At 42.8% G+C, this 16,087-nt stretch overlaps 1 protein-coding gene across 3 annotated transcripts in view; it reads left to right on the plus strand.

Annotated features, from left to right (window-relative positions):
- cd247 (CD247 molecule) overlaps nucleotides 1–16,087 on the plus strand; it is a 124,650-nt gene that overhangs the window by 64,131 nt on the left and 44,432 nt on the right. Inside the window, exon 1 of one of the 3 annotated variants that reach the window (XM_080203449.1) lies at nucleotides 5,729–5,845. The exons of 1 other annotated variant lie outside the window; for it this stretch is intronic. The gene's annotated coding sequence lies outside the window, so the exon portion shown is untranslated. Of the gene's footprint in view, nucleotides 1–5,728; nucleotides 5,846–6,215; nucleotides 6,387–16,087 lie in introns of those variants that run through there. One more of the 3 variants, XM_080203450.1, reaches the window with a different exon arrangement.

Consider the following 16,087-nt stretch of genomic DNA (forward strand, 5'->3'; position numbering starts at 1 on the left):
GTACCTATGTGTAGAGAGGCGATGGCTTAGTGGTATTGTCACTAGGCTATTAATCCACAGGCTCAGCTAATGTTCTGGGGGTCTTGGATTCGAACTTGCCACAGCAGATGGTGGAATTTGAATTCAAAACTATCTGAGGACCATGAAACCCATTGTCAGAAAAAACACTCGGTTCACTACTGTCCTTTAGGGAAGGAAATCTAGCGTCCTTACCTGGTCTGGCCTACATGTGACCCCAGAGCCACAGCAATGTGGTTGACTCTCAACTGCCTTCCAAGGGCAACTAAGGATTGGCATAAATGCTGGCCAGCCAGCATGTCCCATGTCCCACGAATGAATAAATAAACTTGTGCTAAACCTGATTTGTGACATTGAACACTTGAATGTCTGAAATGGGAAGATTTTCATTTGCTTCTCAGCATTGGCAGTTGACAGAGAGTAGGGGTATTGGGTAGGTACTTGGCGAGATGTGCCTAGAGACCCCATATCTATAAACAGTCACTCCCTCCATCACCGACACTTAGTAGCAGCAGTGTGTACTATCTACAAGATGCACTGCAGCAATTCACCAAAGATCCTTAAACAGCACCTTCCAAATCCACTTCCATCTAGAAGGACAAGGGCAGCAGATAGTTGGGAAAACCACCACCTTCCAAGCTACTCACCGTCCTGACTTGGAAATGTATTGCCGTTCCTTCACAATTGCTGAGTCAAAATCCTGAAATTCCCTCCCTAATTGCACTGTGGGTCAACCCATAATGTACCGCAGTGATTCAAGAAGGCAGCTCACCACCACCTTCTCAAGGGCGACTAAATACTGGCCAGCCAGCGACGCCCATGTCCCACGAATGAATAAAAAAACCTCTACAAAGAGTGGTAGAGGTTTGGAAATCTCTTCCACAAGAGACAGCTGATGCTCGATCAGTTACTATCTTAAAATCTGGGATAGCTAAACTTTTTTTAAGCAAAGCTATTGAGGGATATGAACCAAAGGCAGGTATATGGAGTTGGGCCACAGATAAGCCATGATCTCATAATTGGTGGAACAGGCTCAATGGGCTGAATGGCCTACTCTGGTTCCTATGAATCTTCCTTAACATGGTGAAAACAGAACATTTTAAAATAATAAGCAACATTTAGTTCAATGTGTTTAGTCATCTAGTCAGTATTCCTGATAATATGTTGTGCATCACTTGGCATATATTCCATAAAATAGCACTGAAAACCTTTTTCTCTGGAGCACTGTGCACAGTGTAGTACTAAATGGTTGTCAAATTAACTGCAATTGCAAAATCAAAACCATTCAATCTAACATCAAATGTTGAACGGTGGAATAGAATAAATATTGTAGCATAAAAAGCAGCAATTCAGCCAGCAATGTCTAAGCTGAAGTTAAAAGTTGAAGTTAATGTTTATTTATTAGTCACACATAAGGTTTACATTATCACTGCAATGAAGTTACTGTGAAATTCCCCTAGTCGCCACACTTCTGTGCCTGTTCAGGTCAATGCATCAAACCATACTTTTAAGGAGTTGTCCAACTTAGTCCCAAACACATTTTCTTCATAACCCTGCAAATTAATCCTCTTCATATCAAAACATATTTTGATTGGTGGTGCAATGTTTGCACCACTCCTGTCCTCTCACTGTTGTAGGGTGTTGATTATTGTTCACTTAATGAAGTCTTCATAGTCTTAAGCACATCACCTCCATGTGTTTATGAACTGTGAGAACTATGTATGTATAAACAGTAAAGGGTCCAGTTTGGAGCTGCCTCCATGCTTGCTTGTACACACAGCTCTGTCCAACACCACAGCGACCCCAAGGTGCAGATCATTGGTGGGATTTTCAGGCCCAAAGCTGGGAAATCCCGTCCGAGGTCTACGGGCATTTGCATAGTCAGTGTCCTGCCCATTATGATTCCCATGGCAGGCAGGATAGTTCTCTTACGTCAATGTGTGGGTGGAACTGTGCTCAGATCCATGTTAAGCCTATATGTGTCAGACCCTTATACCATACATCCCCTCAAGTTTTTATGGAATGCATTTCAAGTTATTCTGGTTTACCAATTGTACTTACATCACTTATCTCTCTGCTTAAAATCGTGGAATTATAGAAGTCTATAGCACACAAAAAGGCCCTCGGGCCCATCAAGTCTGTGCCCGTCAAAAACAAATCACCCAACAACTCGAATTCCATTTTCCCACACTTGGTCCATAGCCCCTGGGTTCATAGGTTCAGGTGACCTGGTGATCTTATAACCCTGCCGCATCTTGTTTGTACAACTGTCGGAGGAGTGGTAGGCTGTAGGTTGCAGGTAAACTCGCTTGATTTGGAGATTGTTCTAGCATCTGGGTATCTTCTTACCCTCACTTTCTGTTCCTCGATAATGAACCGCGCAGTTGATTTGGCAGTTGCTCACTTCTATAGCACTTTTTCTCTTCTTTGTATGGTTCATCTTGACACATGTGTGTTTATATTTCAACAATTAGCACTGCTGCCTCACCAGGGGCCCTGGTTCGATTCCTGGCTTGGGTCATTGTCGGTGTGGAGTCATGTTCTCCCCGTGTCTGCGAAGGTTTCCTCCGGGTGTTCCAGTTTCTTCCACAGTCCAAAAGATGTGCTGGTTAGGTGCATTGGCCTTGCTAAATTCTTCCTCAGTGTACCTAAACAGACACTGGAGTGTGGCGACCTGGGCATTTTCACAGTAACTTCATTACAGTGTGAATTTAAGCCTACTTAGTCATAAAGCCATAGTGCCATTGAGGTTTACAGCATGGAAACAGGCCCTTCAGCCCAACTTGTCCATGCTGCCCTTTTTTCTAAACCCCAAAGCTAATCCCAATTGCCTGCATTTGGCTCATATCTCTCTACACCCACCTTACCCATCTAACTATCTGAATGCTTCTTAAAAGACAAAATTGTACCCGCCTCTACTACTACCTCTGGCAGCTTGTTCTGGACACTCACCACCCTCTGTGTGAAAAAATTGTCATTCTGGACACTTTTGTATCTCTCTCCTCTCACCTTGAACCTATGCCCTCTAGTTTTAAACTCCCCTACCTTTGGGAAAATATATTGATCATCTAGCTGATCTGTGCCCCTCATTATTTTATAGACCTCTATAAGATCACTCCTCGGTCTTCTACACTCCAGAGAAAAAAGTCCCAGTCTATCCAGCATCTCTTTATAAATCAAACCCTCAAGTCCTGGTAGCATCCTAGTAAATCCTTTCTGCATTCTTTCTAGTTTAATAATCTTTTCTATAATAGGGTGACCAGAACTGTACACACTGTTCCAAGTGTGGCCTTACCAATGTCTTGTATAACTTCAACAAGACATCCCAACTCCTGTATTCAATGTTCTGACCAATGGGACCATTAGCTGAATGCCTTCTTTACCACTCCGTCCACCTGTGACTCCACTTTCAAGGAGGTATGAACCTGTACCCTAAGATCTCTTTGTTCTGTAACTCTCCCCAGTGCCCTACCATTAACTGAGTAAGTCCTGCTGTTGTTCAATCTACCAAAGTGCATCACCTTGCACTTATCTAAATTAAACTCCATCTGCCATTCATCAGCCCACTGGCCCAATTGATCAAGATCCCGTTGCAATTCAAGGTGACCTTCTTCACTGTCCACTATGCCACCAATCCTAGTGTCATCTGCAAACTTATTATCATGCCTCCTATATTCTCATCCAAATCATTCATATAAATGACAAATAACTGGACCCAGCACTGATTCCTGAAGCACACCGCTGGTCACAGGCCTCCAGTTTGAAAAACAGCTCTCTACAACCACCCTCTGGCTTCTTTCATTAAGCCAATTTTGTATCCATTTCGCCATCTCACTCTGGATCCCGTGAGATTTAACTTTACACAACAACCGACCATGCAGTACCTTGTCAAACACCTTGCTAAAGTCCATGTGGACAGCATCAATTGCACTGCCCTCATCCACCTTCTTAGTTACCCCTTCAAAAAACTCAATCAAATTTGTGACACAAATTTGTGATACTCGTGACACAAGTAAATAAACTTGTAAATAAATTTTTCATTCTTATTGGTTTCATAATTTCAACAAAGCGTTGATGACTTTTCCAGCTATTTTTTGAGCATGTGAATCTTATGTATTGTTTTTGTTGCGCCTGGACATTCAGTTCTTTTTGCAATCTTTCCTCCACAGTCACTGGCTCTTTCATAGACTATTTTAATTTATTATTTAGATTGTCAATCTAAAGGAAGTTCCCCTGTACAGATTTTCAGAACTCTTCGTCTACTTTGCCCTTTGTTTTTGTTACCTCCTGACTATAATAGGATAATTGAAGTTTATTCATAGAAGACCTACAGTGCAGAAGGAGGCCATTTGGCCCATTGAGTCTGCACTGACAACAATCCCACCCAGGGCCTACTCCCATAACTCCACATATTTACCCTTCAAATGCCCCTGATACTAAAGGGCAATTTAGCATGGCCAATCAACCTAACTTGCTCATCTGGAAGGAAACCAGAGCAGACGCAGTTAGTCACCCAAGGCCACCACCGAACCCGGGTCCCTGGTGCTGTGAGGCAGCAGTGCTAACCACTGCACCACTGTGCCGCCCCTTAATTACTAATTGTAGACTGGTAAATTTAGAAGCAAGTGATTTCTTGAAGAGTGAATGACTGCCAGTGTCCCTTTTTAACACGCAGCTCCAAAGAGTTATGATTATCATTAATATCACATTGTTTTGTTCTGTCAAATACTCCAGCATTCATGACTATATTTGTAATAATTTACCTCCCTCAGCTTCAACTCTCTTAATCGATTTGTTATCTATTGCTGGAAAACTCTGCTAATCGATGCCCAAGTGTATTGCAATTTGTGAATCTCGGTGTCCTGTTGCTTCTCTTGCTCTATTCTTGAATGTTAATGTTAACCTTTTTTTTTGGTATTGATGTCTTGCTCTGAAGTACAGTCTGGGATGAATTCAGTGCCTCCCAAACTTCAAATGGTGTTCAAAATTAAGTGACTCTGCACGGCACGATGGTTAGCAGTGCTGCTTCACAGCTCCAGGGACCTGGGTTCAATTCTCGGCTTGGGCCGCTGTCTGTATGGAGTTTGCATGTGCTCCCCGTGTCTGTGTGGGTTTCCTCCGGGTGCTCTGGTTTTCTCCCACAGTCCAAAGATGTGTGGGTTATGTTGATTGGCCATGCTAAAATTGCCCCTTAGTGTCCTGAGATGCTTAGGTTAGAGGGATTAGAGGGGAAATATGTAGGGATATGGGGCTAGGGCCTGGGTGGGACTGTAGTCGGTGCAGACTCAATGGGCCAGATGACCTCTTTCTACACTGTAGGCTTCCTATGATTTTCAGCCGCTCTACAGTACAGACTGTGGACGATGTCACCAACATCCACTGTCTACAAAAAAAAACTTTTAAACTACGAACATAATTGAAGTGAACAGAAAAAGGTTTAATGTCAATCATATTTTACTGTATCGGGAGTTTTGAAAAGGGATCTGGATGGGAAGATTGCCTCTTCAAGTTTACGTGATACGCTCAATAGAATATTTCCATTTTTGTTTCAAATTAAATACTGATAAAGAATATTCGGCCCTGTACAATGGAAAGCTGATTCATTGTTTTAAAATTTTCACGAACCGAAAATGTACGCAAATGGAAGGCTTCACACAGACAATAAGGGCGAACAGAACTTCCGGGTTGTAGTGACGCCTCAACATGCACCTGCGCCCCGACATATCCTGGTGCTATTAACACAGATGGTGTGCTAGCTTTGGCTTTCGTAAATGGTTTTACCTTCCAAGTAATCCTTTAAGAAGAATTTGTGCTGGAGTGCTAGCAAGTAAGTTTCACGGGAAAGAAAATATGGAATATTCTGTTAAATGCAGTTCAAAGTGCTTTTAAAATCGCATCTATCTGGCTGCTGTAAAATGGTTTTGAAATCCAAAGAAATGGCGCTCAGTTGTTAAGATTTTCTTTGGAAACTTATCTCCAAAAGCCGATCAGTATACCTTAAAAATATGTACTGTGTGTCATTTGGTGCGCAGACAAGTTTAAATATGTGTTGTAGACAAAATGATGCACTTTAGCAGAAATTTATGATACTGATTTTACAGGAAACAATACAGTGGGCGTTGACAGAGAAGGGTTTAGGTTTTTGAGTTTCCACTCAACTCAACTCAACAAAAATACTCACCTGCCGTCAACTGATACTCACGAATAATCTGCGAGTTGATATATTCCATCACAATTACTTTCAGCCCTGGATTGTAATTAGTTGGAGTTAAATCTGAGTTCACAATTGAAGGATAGTGTGGTCAAACTAACGCTGATTTAAAAGCTGGTGCGTAAAAGGATCCATTAGCAGATATAGTTCATTTCAGGTAAGTGAGTTTTTTTATTACTGAATATTTAGCCCAATGATACTGGATTGTTTAGTTTGTTCAATGTGCTTTATCTGATCATTTACCTACTGAAGTAATTATCAGAAATGCTTTATCTTTAGAAGATAATTCAGACGGGATGCAGTATCCAATCTTGAATATACTGTGCAGAACAAGGCCATTCAGCCCATCGAGTTTGCATTGACCAAAATCCCATCCAGGCCTCTATCCTATTAACCCCATACATTTACCCTGCTATTCTCTCTGACACTAAGAGGCAATTGAACATGGCCAATCCACCTAACACACACATCTTTGGACTGTGGGAGGAATCCAGAACACCCAGAGAAAACCCACGCAGACACAGGGAGAATGTACAGACTCTGCATGGAGACTGACCCAAGCCAGGAACCGAACCTGGGTCCCTGGTGCTGTGAGGCAGCGGAGCTAACCCACTGTGCCACCGTGCTGCCCAAAATCCAAAAAAACTGACAGAAGTTAGAAGTAGCTTCACTTAAGTTCTGGGTTTGTGGATGCTAAAACATATGGCTTGAGTTCAAAGACTAGTTCTGGATTTGTTTAAGTATCTTTAGTTGATGAGTTTAAGTGGTAAATGAAATTTCATTAACCACTGAGGGGTTGGTTATTACACTGAGGGGATAGAAAGGGAAACAATCTGTGCTGATTTCAAACCAAACAGATTCTAGCCAAATGCCCAGCCTGTGTTTACAAAGCTGTTCCGTTCATTCTGAGTGTAGAAGGGGAGATAGTGTCAGGCTTTTTAACTGCAGTGAATTTGACTTCCAAAAGTCACTAAGCTATTCTCGGGTGGTAGCAGTTTGCTTTGGAGTCAGAAGGTAGTGCATTGAAGTCTAAATCTGAACACAGAAGTCAAGGCTGACACTCCATTGCAATACCGAGGACATGTGCTTAGTTGAAGATGACATCTTTCAGCTGAGGCATTCAGTAAAGGCCCCATCTGCCCCCTCTGTTAAATTCCATGGCACTCATCTGAAGAAGAGCAGGGGAGTTATTACTGGCACCACAGCCAATTTTTATCTCATAATCAACTTCACAAACAAATGCCCCAGTGATTATCATATTACGATTGATGTGTGCAGATTGATTGCTGTTTCCTGCGTTGCAACAGTGACTACATGCATAGGACGTCTTTGGTTGTGACAAGTGCTATATAAATGCAAGTCTTTCTTTCTATATCAAGGAAAAGATGGTGGAATTTGGCCCAATACTGACAGGTGAATTCAGCGTTTAGAATTGGATCTGCAATCTATTTGTTCAAACCACAGATTACACAGAATGGCATGGTGGCACAGTGGTTAGCATTGCTGCCTTATAGCACCAGGGACCCAGGTTCGATTCCTAGCTTAGGTCAGAATCTGTGTGGAGTCTGCATGTGTTTCGTCCGGGTGCTCTGGTTTCCTCCCACAGTCCGAAAGATGTGCTGGTTAGGTACATTAAACCAAACAGATGCTGGAGCGTGGCGACTCGGAAAATTTCACAGTAACTTCATTACAGTGTTAACGTAAGCCTTACTTGTGACTAATGAATTTACTTTACATTTCACGTGTTGAGGAATTCATCATTTCCACACCAACTTCTTGGTTTAAAAATGTGAGCAGACTCAGGTAATGGTGGAAAGCAGACCATGTAAACCTACCACAGATAAATTTACAAACCTCAGAGCTCTGCCTGTGGTTGGGTACATGCAGAATTCTGGAGGGGGATCACAATTTGGTTCCACTGAGTTTTCACTCCATCTAAACTATTGTTAGAGGGGTGGGGGTAGGGGGGTGGGGAAGGGTAGGATAGAGCCTGATAGGAAATCCTTCTGTCCACTACTCAGTGCCAAGCCAAGAGGAGGTTCTGGGCTGATGAAGAATGCAGACTCCAATGATAATCGATCACTGCATTGTTGAATGGCCCTATCATTCCAGAGGGCAAATTCCCAAACATTTTGCTTCCGTGTGATCTGGGCCTCTGATTCCTCTGGAGCATCAAGCAAAACTTTGCATTCCTCCAGTAGCACCATAGCAGTGCAGACTCCATGATCCAGTCCTTGGGATTTGGATCACTGTGAAAGCAAAATGGCTGGCAGAACTTCTCTCTGTGCACACTTCAGGCAGTGTAAGATGTCGGGGCTCCACGTTCGAGAAATTATTTCTGTTAAGAGGCTAACTCGACAAACGGAGGGCAGCGTCCCAGCTCAAAGACTGTGGTTCAACTGGTGAAATTAAATTCATTTTGATTTTCTTGCCACTGCAGAATAGGATTTTTAAAGTTTATTTATTAGTCACAAGTTAGGCTTACATTAACACTACAATGAAGTTATTGTGAAACTCCCCTAGTCGCCACCCTCCGGCACCTGTTCGGGCCAATGCACCTAACCCAGCATGTCTTTCGGAATGTGGGAGGAAACCGGAGCACCCGAAGGAAACCCACGCAGACACGGGGAGAACATGCAAACTCCATACAGAGAGTGACCCAAGCCAGGAATCGAACCTGGGTCCCTGGCACTGTGAGGCAGCAGTGCTAACCATTGTGCCAATGTGCCGCCCAATGATTGCAACGCAGTCACAAAATTAAAAATTATCAAAATCAAATTATCTTTTTTCTCAAACATTGCACGCCTAGGTTCAAATTTGCTTTGACAAACGACAAGTTTGTATTCTAACGAGGGAAGAACAATATGGGTTCTCCTTAGTTTCTGGTTATTTTAGCAGGAGTGTTTCCTTTTGGGTAAGTGTTGGATGTGTTGCTTCTTGGTAAGAATGCAAATTTTTCCTTTACATTTTAAGCCGGAATTCTCTCATCCTGCCCACCACAGGAATTGTAGCGGTGGGGGGTGGACCATGTAAAGATCCATTGACCTCGGGCGGGATTCTCCGGTTTTTAGGCAAGCACAGCCGGAGAATCCAGGCCGGATTTTGGGCAAGGTCGTAAAATCCCATCCGAGACCCAGAAGGGAAGCAGAGCGGGTGAGGTGGTAGAATTATGGCCTCTTATGCCTCAATGCAGGTTGTAGCTTGTCAGCAAACTGAGTTGCTTCCTCTGTAGAAAATACCTATGGCGATCCTTACGAATAGAGTCAAAAAATAAAGGACAAATTCATATATGCTAGTCTGATGTCAGCAGCTGTCTTATATAAACACACTTTATTTGATTCCAATTTATTCTCAACTAAATTTGAAGGGATTCTAACTAATTCTTGTTATGGGCATAGTTAGATAGTAGCTTTTTTCTTTCTGACACATTGCTCATCCCGGGATTCAATTATAAACCACAAGACTAACTGAGAATCAAATTTCTAACCCAATGTGTACTGTCTCCTTGCTTAAGTTCGGTCACCTCCAGGCCACTGCTGAGGATCTTAGCTATGCGCGCTGCTAAGAAAACAGATGTATTGGAAGGGTTGCAAAGTAGGTGGGTGCCTCACTCTGTCAAGCAGCTCTGCACTTGGGTGGTAGATGAAACTCTGATAAGATGCAGAGCACCATTACTACACAGGAAATCCACAAGCTTAGAGGTAGTTCCACTCATATAAACCTACCGCAACTAAAATGCTCCTGAAAGTGCTCTTCAACCACACTGAAAACACACTGCAAACAGCGAGAAATGCGTTATGCCACAAGGAAGACAGAGACTCACACGGTTTCAAAGCATCTTCACGATAAATTTGAGCGAAATTCAGAAGGAATGGGTGTTTGTAGACACTTGAGCTAAACGTTGATAAGATGGAGAGCTGATGTATTGATTCAGTTAAACCACAAGCAGACTGAAGAAAGGTAATCTTGTGTTAAAGCACTTGATTGTGCTAAAACAAAATCTGTTAAACTCAGATCACTGAATTAAGGAATATAGGCTGGAAATCAGCTAGACACGAAATGGGTGTTGATAAAGGTATGAAGGTTGACAAGGCATTGAGAAAATGATTCTCAGCAGCAATTTTCACGCACTCAAGAATAGTGGTTGAGCAAAAGGAGCCATTAACAATGCCATCAGCATGGAAGTCCGAATTGGGAACAGAATAAGAACATAAGAAATAGGAGCAGGAGTAGGCCATCTGGCCCCTCGCGCCTGCTCCATCATTCAATAAGATCATGACTGATCTTTTTGTGGACTCAGCTCCACTTACCCACCCGCTCATCATAACCCTTAATTCCTTTACTGTTCAAAAATTTATCTATCCTTGCCTTAAAAACATTCAATGAGGTCGCCTCAACTGCTTCACTGGGCAGGGAATTCCACAGATTCACAACCCTTTGTATGAAGAAGTTCCTCCTCAACTCAGTCCTAAATCTGCTTCCCCTTATTTTGAGGCCATGCCTCCTAGTTCTAGTTTCACCTGCCAGTGGAAACAACTTCCCTGCTTCTATCTTATCCATTCCCTTCATAATCTTAAGTGTTTTTATAAGATCTCTGTAAGATCATCACAAGCCGAATGGAGACAGGAGTCAAGGGCTTATTAAGAGTGGTTAGCACTGCTGTCTCACAGCACTAGGGATCTGGGTTCGATTCCTGACTTGGGGGTCACTATCTGTGTGGCGTTTGCACGTTCTCCCTGTGTGGCTTTCCTCCGGGTGCTCTGGTTTCCTCCCACAGTCCAAAGATGTGCGGGTTAGGTGCACTGGCCACGTTAAATTGCCCCTTAATGTCCCAGGATGCTTACGTTAGCAGCAATGGAAGTAAATTTGTGAGGTTACAGGAATAGGGCATGGGTGAGATTGTTGTCGATGCAGACTCGATGGGCAGAATGGCCTCCTTCTGCACTGTAGGGATTCTATGAAGTGGGTCTGGTGGAAAAGATAAGCTTGGGGGAGAGGGGAAGTTGGGTGGGAGAAATGACCTAGATTGGGAAGAGGGAGAGGGCTGGTTGATGGATCCTAGGGTCTACACTTGCTTCAGTTTCCTAATTTCTTCATCAAAATGAACAAATCAGCTGCACAGATTATCTCATTTGTGGAAATGAAGACACCCTGTGGCAGTTTAGATTTGGTATTGGAGTTAAACGTGAAGTGAGGGGGTAAGGGGTTTGAGGAGGAGTTTACCCTTCCGGTTGCTGTGCCTTCTAAACCAGTCTTGGAATAACGGAGAATGCAGCAGAAGGTGTTTGGAGATAATCTTTTCTGAAGCATTTAGGATGTCTGACAATTGAGGCTAATAATGTTCACTGTCAATATTTTGAAAAATAAAACGACAAAATTTGCAGAGCTGTTTCTCCATAAGTAATCACACATTTCCTCAATCTAGTTGATAGCTTCCATAACTGCAAAATTGATCGGGGTGGCACGGTGGTTTGCACTGCTGCCTCACAGCGCCAGGGACGCGGGTTCGATTCCCAGCTTGGGTCACGGTCTGTGCGGAATTTGCACGTTCTCCCTGTGTCTGCACGGGTTTCCTCCGGGTGCTCCGGTTTCCTCCCATAGTCTGAAAGATGTGTGGGTTAGGTTGATTGGCTGTAGTAAATTGACCCCAGTGTCAGGGGTATTAGCAGGGTAAATGTGCCGGGTTACGGGAATAGGGCCTGGGTGGGACTGTGGTCGGTACAGACTCAATTGCCCAAATGGCCCCCTTCCGTACTGTGGGATTCTATGAGCACAAAGTGCTTTAACACCAATTAAGTACTTCCTTGGGGAGTTGCAATTTAAAAAATGTGTGCAATGCAAGCTCCCACAAACAGCAATGTGGCAATGAGCAACTGATCTGTTTTTGTAATATTGATCCCTGGTGTCCTTGGGACTGGCCAGGACACCAGGGATAACTCACCTTTAAGATGTTATGATTGGATCTTTTATATCCATCACTTGACATCTATCCAAAAGATGGTATCTCAGATGGTGTAATACTCCCTTCATTTTTTTGCTCAAGTGCTGGATTGGGGTTTGAACCCAGAACCTTCCAACTCAGAGACTGGCAAATATGTTATCAACTGTAATGACTTCAATTGGGCCTTTGAGGTTGGCAGTTGAAATATGAACTTACTGATTAAGGATCCAATTGATGGGCCAATCAGGGAGTCTTTGCCTTGTATGTAACTGGGCGTGTCGGTTCCTCTGACACCCCCAGAGGTAGGCTGCTAACTGCTAGCACTCGGTGTACTGCTGTTGGAGTTTGTAATTGAAGGGATTTTCATGAAGAGACTTCTCGCTCCACTGACTTAATATACCAACTAAGCAAAAGTTCAAGCGTGTAATAATCCAAATAGTATGATTATGGAAGAATCAAATGCAGACAATAAAAATCGAACAAAACTTATTCCAACTTATAAATCAAAGAAAGGGTTTAGCAAAGAAACATCATTATTCCAAACGTGGGACCTCACCCTGAGCCAGCCCAAGCTCCCCACAATACCAAACAAGTCCTCATTTTTAGTGAATCAGCTGACTATTACATCGTTCTGTAATTGGTTCCATGGTTTACTGGGTCAGCTGACCCTGACAGCTTGTTAGCCTTGGTCACATTGCATCCAATACAAAGTTGTCACTGGTTATATTCTAACAAGAAGCAGCAGCAGAATGGATATGGAACTGATGCAGGAACAGAAGGTAGAACATAGTGGTAAATATTTGCTTTTCGGACTAGAAAGCAGTAATCAGTGGTGACCTCCCGTTCCCCCACCCACCCACATCCTTGGATTGAAACTGTTTATAATATATGTTAGTGGCCCGGACTTGAATATCAGACTATTATTTCAAAGCTTGCACATGGCACAAAGCTCAGAAATGTAATAAACAGTGAAAAGGGCAGTAAGAGACTTCAGAAAGACACGGACAGGTGAAATGGGCAGAAACATGACAGTTCCAATTTCATACAGAAAAACATCAATGTTGGATTTTGGGAAGAAGAGTAGGAGGCAATATAAACCAAATTGTCCAAGTTTAATGTTGTGTAGAAACAGGGAAATCTGGGGGATTCATTGAAGGCAGCAGAGCAAGTTGAGAATTCTGTTCAAGAGGCATATTGGATTCTTGATGTAATAAACAATGGAACAGAGTTCAAAAGCAAAGACCTTATACAGAAGCTTCATAAATCACAGTTTAGGCCTCAACTGGTATATCTCTGGTTTAATTCTGGGCACCGCACTTAGGTCTTGAAGACAGAGCAAACAAACTCCAATCAATCTGAGAAGTGTATCTAACAGCCCACCCTGTACTGACAGTTCGGTAAAATGGCCCTTACTAGGGTCTTTGCATATTCCAATTGGTTTCCCAGTCTTACTTCAGTAAAATACCCTAACAGCAGATGGACATAGTCAGTCCATCTAACACAGCTCCCTATGAGGTCTTAGATGGGGTGCAGGGAGATTTACTAAACTGAAACAAAGATGCAGGAGTTTAGTTATTTGCAGAAACTGGAAAAACTGGGATTGTTCTCCTTAGAGCCAAGAATGTTAAGGAGAGATTTAATGGAGTGACTCAAAATCTTATAGGGTCTTGATAGAGTAGATCTGAGTAGAAACAATTTGCAGGAGTATGGGGAAAAGACAGGGGAACGGCTCTAAGTCATAACGCTCGTTTGGAGAGCCGGTGTAGACATAATGGGCCAAATGGCCTCCTGCATGGTAACAATTCTGTGGTTCTGTGATCTCAGTGGCCAATCTGTAATCATGGACATAGATTTAAGGAATTGGTCAAACAGACAGGTGGGATGAGACCAAAAGTATTTACACAGCTGGTCATTATTATTGGAATGTACTACCTACAAAGATCACAGAATTATTACCGTGCAGGAGGCCATTTGGCCCATCATGTCTACACCAGCTCTCCAAATGAGCATTATGACTTAGAGCCGTTCCCCTGTCTTTTCCCCATACTCTTGCATATTGTTTCTACTCAGATAATCATCCAATGCCCTCTTGAATGCCATACTTAAACCTGCCTCCAGCACACTTCCAGGCAGTGCATTCCACAGTCCAACCACTCACTGTCTGAAAGAGATTTTTCTAACATAGTGTTTGCTTCTTTTGCATTTTAAACCACTTTAAATCTGTGCTCTCTCATTCTTGATCCTTTTATGAATGGGAACAGTTTCTCCTTACCATCAACTATGTCCAGTCCCTTCATGATCTTGAACATCTCTAACAAATCTCTTTAACTTGAAGGAGAAACAATTGTAACCATTCCAGAGAAATAACCAGGTCAGGAACATGAGCAGGAAAAGTGAGATAAAGGAATTATGGAGCACGATGGTAGCTCCAGCTAGATTGGGAATGACAACTCCAGAAAGATTGGGAATGATAGCTCCAGAGAGAATGGGAATGACAACTCCGGAGAGAACGGGAATGACAACTCCAGAGAGAATGGGAATGGCAACTCCAGAAAGATCGGGAATGATAGCTCCAGAGAGAATGTGAATGATAGCTCCAGAGAGAATGGGAATGACTTCCCTCAAAGGTTCCCAGACCATCTCCAAAAAGGTACTTACCTCTCCAAAAGGGTGCCCATTTACCTAAGAAACTCTGCAAAGCTCAGAATTGCTCTGAAGAAGAACTAACTTCAAGAATATTCATTAACATGTACCTGACCCTCATGACCAAAGTGGCATCTGAGCGAAACCATGAGTGATCTTCATTTAAATGAACTGTCTTTAATGTCAATGATAAAATGGATGTGTTCCATGTGATTTTTATTTTCTATATTATACTGCTGTCTAATTCATGTCATACTATTCATGTTCTTCCCAATCAGCAGGGTAGTAACTCACTGTTGCTTATCAGTGTTAGTCTTTGCAATACATGATTTTTAATTGTTTGTTACTTAATGAAAATGAGAGGACGCACAGGAGTTTCATTGTGCCACACTGTTGCTGGAGGAATGGGACTCCAGTGTTTGGATCTTCCTACTCCAATTGTAAGCCTGATCGATATTTGTAACTTGCTGCCCAATCCATTCAGGAAAGTGGGGGATGTATGCCCTTGGGTGGATTTTCTTTATTTGTGATAAAATCATCATTCAAATGGGCTGGTGGTCAGCACTGCTGCCTCACAGCGCCAGGCACCCGGGTTCAGTTCCAGCCTTGGGTCACTGTCTGTGTGGAGTTTTCACCTTCTCCCTGTGGGCTTCCTCTGGGTGCTCTGGTTTCCTCCCACAGTCCAAAGATGTGCTGGTTAAGTGGACTGACCAGATTAAATTGCTGTCGTGCCACGGGAATGAGCAGGGTAATTATGTAGGAATATAAGAATAAGCCCTGGGATGGGTTGTGATTGGTAAAGACTCGATGGGCTGAATGGCCTCCTTCTGTAGGAATCCTATGATTCTATAAATATTGATAAGTCAAATGATGATAGTCAAATGCATTATGTTGACATGGGAAGACTAACAGACTAAGGAAATGACAAACTCAACAGTTCAAAATTCTACCTTTAGTTCTCCTGGTAGCCAATTTCAATGAGGTCCTGACAGGATCATGAGTTGACTAAAGCCAAACCCACTACATCGATATAATTTGTTGTCTAAAAAAATTGCAGTGCAGAAAGTTGCCGCTGCAAATCTCTTACCCCAAAACACCAAGTACCTCCAGTGTATTAAACTGATAGAAAACGCTGATGATCTTAGAGGGCTTGGTTACTTTGGAGAACTCCATCCAGGAACTGACCCACTGTAGCAACACTGGTGTACCTTAAAGTAAGAGCTAGGTCGAAGATAAGAACTAGGTACTACAGTAGACTTTATGGCATCTTGATG

This window comes from Carcharhinus amblyrhynchos, chromosome 15, assembly GCF_965287045.1.
Source record: "Carcharhinus amblyrhynchos chromosome 15, sCarAmb.v2.hapA, whole genome shotgun sequence".
NCBI classification, from domain to species: domain Eukaryota; kingdom Metazoa; phylum Chordata; class Chondrichthyes; order Carcharhiniformes; family Carcharhinidae; genus Carcharhinus; species Carcharhinus amblyrhynchos.